Source organism: Leptidea sinapis, chromosome 28, assembly GCF_905404315.1.
Source record: "Leptidea sinapis chromosome 28, ilLepSina1.1, whole genome shotgun sequence".
Classification (NCBI taxonomy): domain Eukaryota; kingdom Metazoa; phylum Arthropoda; class Insecta; order Lepidoptera; family Pieridae; genus Leptidea; species Leptidea sinapis.
In genome coordinates this window covers 765,465-771,928 of record NC_066292.1, presented here as the reverse complement: position 1 = coordinate 771,928, position 6,464 = coordinate 765,465, and positions in this window count along the sequence as shown.

Genomic DNA, 6,464 nt, shown 5'->3' with positions numbered 1-6,464 from the left:
GAGTTTGGTTAGGTTCTGATTACGGGATGCATGACAAAGTAATGGAACTCTTCAATTCTTAGGAGCAAAATAACGATACTCGGCCCAATCTTTTTTATGCTATTCGGATATTTAAGTCATCTACCATAACATAGTTATGGTCAATTAATTGTCGTAGTTGAATATGATGATCAATAGGACTCCTTAACGACTTACAGTAAGGGTGCGATCTGTGGCGGAATTTCTGTCTGTAATTAATTTTTTTTTATGGAATAGGAGGGCAGACGAGCGTACGGGTCACCTGTTGTTAAGTGATCACCGCCGCCCACAATCTCTTGCAACACCAGAGGAATCACAGGAGCGTTAAGTTATTGAGACTAGAATTACAAAAATTAATTAGATTGTTTTAAAATACGCAATTATTTTTATGGTATGTAGTGCATAATATATGTATAGTTTTGGAATAGTGTTTTTGAAGTCGGTTGATTTTTTTTTGTTGTAAAATTTTAAATTTTAATAGAAAAAACTTGAAAAAATATTGTATTTATTTCTACTGTTGATTAATACTTTATTATGAAAATAGTTGCTTTTATTAGTTCTGCAATTTGATTATAATTAAAGTTCCTATAAATTACAAAATCAGATTCTTAAATGCATAGATAGACTTTGATTTTTCTGTCCTAGAGCAGAGTAAAAGAACATACTTTTCTTTTTTTTTCATTCATGTGATTTTGTGCACCAGAACACATAGCCATATAGTACTCGTATTAACGGTTTTGCAATTGTATACCGAGTTACAATTTTTGTCTAAATAACTATTTTTGTACGACGATCAACATTTAAATGTAGGCACATGTGATTGTAACAATATACCTAATCATATTGACTTTTGTTGTAAATTTAAATGTCTTTTGAATTAATATAAAACCTTAGATAATTTTAGATAGAGTGTCTTGCTGTTAGACAGCCGATAATAACAGGACAGGAATAATACTTTACTGGGTGTGCCAAGCTACGTCTTACACTCGCGATTTGTATGACAGTTTGAGTTTTAGTGTGCGTGAATTGCTTAAAATAGAGGTTAGTCCTAAAGTAAATTTTTTTCGACGTTTTCACAGCTGTCATAGTCTATCTAGACGTATAAATTATCTAAGTATAAAACTATACAGCATACAATAATAATTACTTCTTTGATATCATTTATTGATTTTTTCCTTCATTATCCTTTCAATTTTAAATAAATCAATAATAATAGATTTCTGAAGTTATATTTTTTCAGGCACCAAATAATAATTAAACATATCTGTATCGTGTAAATCAAAGTCATAACGTGAACACAATCAGTTATAGTATAAACTAGATATCACACACTTGTTTTCGTAGGGGGGAGGACACATTGTAAACAACTCCACGCGGTTTGCCAAACAATGCCACACAAATCAAATTAGAACTCTCTTTCTCTGTTTTCCTTCCTATGTCTATATTAAACTACATAATAATATTGATTTTGCCTTAATTAATATCATTTACTTTTTTTTCTTAAGAAGTGAAAATAGTGATTATACTGCTCATAATTGTAGTGAAGTAGCTCAAAATTCTGATCGATGTAATTATTCCGCGCGTCACATTAAGACATAATATTATGCTAAGTCTCATTATGCCCTTCTAACCAAAACACAAATAATGCTTGCACAGTACTGCTTAACGGCTGAAAAAGGCGCCACTGTGGTACCTCCATTCTGTGCAAAGAAACGTCGTAACTGTAAGAGGCAAGAAAAGATAAACTGGTAAAGCCCACAGAATGAATAAATTGAATGTGGTGCAATGTTAAATATAAAATAAATTCAAAATGATTATGAAAATATTAGCACAAAACAATACTTATAAAGTTGCAACATCATGATAGAAATAATATTGACTACAGTTGGTTCTCTACACAATGTTATTTTGAACAGTATCTGATTTCAGATGTAGTCATTTTTCTAAATAGTAGTCATAGCCAAAGGTCTATTGCATAGAATTATGTTGCTAAGACCACAGAAAAGCTTAAAAAAATCTCTTTAACGTATGCTGTGGTTAAAACTAACGTTGTTGATATGATTGAATGAACTAAAACACTGTAGGCTATTTGATCAAATGAGTATGAAATCAATATTCATTAGCCGAAATCCTAAGATCAGCTACAATCGCAATAATTATCTTATTATCTTAATTAATTATTGTATGGAAACATCTATATTATTTACTAACTTTGAATACTTTGAAAATTACTTGAAATAGTAGATTTTACGTTAAAGTTGAATTGCGTTAACATAAATATAAGGCAAATGAAATATAAAGACAAATTGCCAATAAATTTTGATACGTAATTACCGTTCAATTTCAAATAAGGATTGATGGTTTCGAAGTTTTAATATTTAAAAATACATTTTTCATCAGTTTCCCGACGACTCTTGATTAACTTGTAAAACGCCAACGAAGCAATTGAATCTTTAGAAGTTCAAGTCTGTTAAATTAAGGACATCCCATAAATTTTTATTAGAGATATAAGACTTACTTTGTACTCTTTTCATTTTAAATAGGACATCGATCAACGAGCTTAGGATCTACTTCATTATAGGTGCTAGCTTTAATAGTCACATGGCAAATTCTTCCTTCATTCTCTATATGTCGAGTCTAGTACCATGTGATTATCATCGTAAGTGTTATGCTATGTATTAGTTTGTTCTTACCATGGATAACCACGAAGATCCTGACCATGTGACCAGCCTTGCTCCATCGTATATATATCTCAGAAATATTATCTGCAACAGTATCCTTACTAACATTTAAAATGCGAGTTAGTTCATTTCTCGGCTTTACTATTTAGCCGATTTCAGCTTCCATGCGCTGTGTTGTCAGGACGGTACTAAACGGTTATCTTCAAAAGAGTGCGTGTACTTCGTAGAGGCAACACTCCTGAGAATTCTCTAGTATTGCAAAAGAATGAAACAGCCGTTGATTATTTTACATCAGTCGAATAGTAAGCTCGTTTGTCATCCTCTTCCATAAAAACAATAATAGTCCATATAGGTGCATAGTAAAAAACACTAAGTACAGCAACTTATCTCGACACTTATGGCATCCTTCATGTCGTGCTAAAGACAAACTAGTATAGTAACATAGTATTTACTGACACATTGGGCCGGTAGTCTTCAAAAATACCAAAAATGAGGCGCAAATAACCATAACATACTGTAGTAAAAATGTATCCTGTAGGTATCGAAGGACCATTATTGAATCAGAGTTTTAGTCGAATATTGTCTATGGTCGTTTTGTGCGGATAAATCGCCAATCTGACGTCAGATGTCAAGCATGATGAATGCCGAACAGTTGCGAGGTAACAAATACTTGCTAATGATTCGATTTCTGAACGACAATCAGTCTTCTGTTTTAGAATGTTATTTAATGATATAATAACGATCAAGAGGCAGGAGTCTGATGCATTGGAGCGACCAGATCTGCGACACTGCCAGTAAACACGTCCCCGAAGCTATACACATTTGCTGAAGACCGTAACAAATGGAAAGCGATCGTCCAGAAAATAATTTGTGGCGGTCACTCTAAACAATGAAGAAAACGACCCAAGGAGAAGGAATATAATGATAAGTCTCATACGGAGGCGTTTTACACAAAATTTATCGGCACCATTCCATAAGGGCCAGCTTCTGAGTTTCGGTGAGGCTTTGTATCACCCAGCGCCAGTATAGTATCTTCTTACGCGATGATGCTAGTGTAAAATCTTACGAACGCTTCCCGATCCAATCTGCAAAATATACTCAACTTTTTCGTTGCTAATTCGTTTGTTTTTTTGACTTCTTTTTTTCACTACTAGCACATTTTCCTTGATATTAGCCTTCGAAGAACAACCATTACATTCTTCATCCCCCAACAATAGACTACCGCACTTAAATTCTTTATGGCCTTTGCCTTTTGGTAATGGCATTTATGGATGACGTCTCTTCTAAAGCAACCATCTACTTTACGCCATTTTAAGTCTGACTCATGGTTTAAGGCCACATTTGAAATCATAAGAAATCATCGCACGAAAATGTTCCCGACGAAGATCCAATCCGAAGACACGACAATTCAATTTAGCGCTCAAAACAATATGAAGGGTTTTTTAAAATTCGAATTATCGTAGTATTAGTCAGGGCTCCATACATAAAAACTTTCTGAGTGAGCTGGTATTCAATTTGAAAACAAATTTCTATAACAATCTAATTCCGTCCTTTTGAAGGACATCCAATTTATCAAGGTTTACGCACTTTCCTTGCCGATAATATCTCTATTTACTTTCGTAAGGACATCATGATTCTATTTTATCTTCTAAGTCCCGTAAGTAGACTACATTTACTGTAGTGTTTTTCTTTATAGACTCTTTCCGCACCTACTTTTTATTCAATACCTTAATATATATAAATCCAGTTTCGTGATGTTTGTATCCAGTGAACTCATAAGCCAATTAACGTTTAATGAGGATTACTTCATAGAGTGCAGTTTAGTCCAACTTGAGATATTTATTGAAGCACAGCTGTCAAAGCTCTGTTGTGAAACAATATCATTATAAAAACAGGGAGTATATTTTACGAAATAATTGTTGATGTTATGAAATATTATTCACAAATTCATAAAAACCAGTATTTTATTTATTACGTACAGAACAACATCTGGCGGGTCAGCTGGTTTGTTATATGGTTACCAGTTAACTAACGTAAGGAATCTGAATACAATCTGCTAATCGATAATCGATATTGGGTTTCACAGACACGCCTGTGGTCAACGTACATGGAAATCAATGTGGATCAATCCCCGATCTGCTGTCGGACCCATATAACTGATTGTGTTCCTTAATCCAACACTATGCTATAAATATGATTGCACTATTGTGTGGTTCTGGATGTAATGTGTGACCATTCAAGTCTTTTTTTTACACGCCACGTGATTTGTGATTGAAATCAGTCCAATATAAAATAAGATAATTAATTGGGTACCATATTAGTTACATAGTTGTTATATAATATCTGTTAGAAAGTATAAATTGGTACAAAGTTAGTATCTTTAATTTTACAAGTCCAGTTTTTCCAGTCTCTTTCCCCTACATTAATAAAAAATAAAAATAAATGGAATGAGCGCGCAATATTTAAATAATTGACAAATAAAATTTGAAAAAAAAAAAATTATGAACGATGCGAGAGTTGAACAATGTATACAAGATTTTATAACGACATGTCACTCGAACGGTTAGCTCGGTTGGTTAGAGCTGGCACGGAACGCCAGAGGTCGTGGGTTCGAGTCCCGCATCGTTCATAAAATTTTGTTTTACAAATTTTATTTGTGTATTAATCCTAGAAGTGAAGGTTATCACTTTAAAAACATAACAAATTGTTTAAATAATTGATTTTTAGCTTAGTACATTTATAAGTTTTTCTGTATCATCGTAGTTAACTTTTAAGCATTCGAATATTTCATTTTTACAATACTGCGTTTAGTCTTATCTTTAGAACTCCTATTTTGTTTGTACAATTTACTGTACAGGTAAGGCCCCAGGAAATAATATGTTCTTCGAGCAAAGGAAGAAAGCGCTCAGTCTATTGTATAAAACCCTGACTGATAGACGCGTAGGCTGAGTTTTACTTCAGACAATTTTTGAGCGCCGTTGTGAGTCTATTTGATACTTGTACGTCAATGCAATATGCGTATTTTATATTGTGGCATACATAAAACCACGGAGAAGTCAAGTTAGTAACATAAAAGTATTTAAATATGTATATAGATATAATATTCTTACTAAAAGCAGACCCTGCAAAAAGGGTCCGAATATCACACACTCAAATATAGCAACAAGATTGAATCTCACAAGAAATGATACTTATATGTAGGGACGTGAATCGGTTGCTCAATTCAATACGTCGATATTGTTAATATCTTTCTGTTGACACAAGTATCATAACCGCGCTGAATGTGTTTTACTTATGAATTATTTATAGCAGAGGCGATTTATTGCATGTGTCTGGTATGAGTATTTTCCGTTTTAAAAAGGTTGTAATTGACTTTTTTGTCCCTTTTTCATTCGCTCTATTCTGAATCAAATTCATGTCGAGACAACAAAAACATTTCTTATAAACAATGACTATAATGATTAATGACAGAAGACAATGATAATAATTATTTATAATTATTACACACGTCATTGCTTATGTTTTAAGAATAGTTTAATTGTCTGTTTTTTATTATTTATTATATTTTGGCATATGTTGAAATATATTTACTTTACTTGAAAAACTATTGTAAAATATATTTAAGTAGTTATTTTGTGCATATAGTATATAGCATAGTTACATTTTATAACATACACAAGCGTTCTCGCACTTCAAGGCCGATCAAGGTAAAGGGATTATTCTTAGTCTTTTGGAATGAATATCTAAAATTATTTAGTTTTGTTT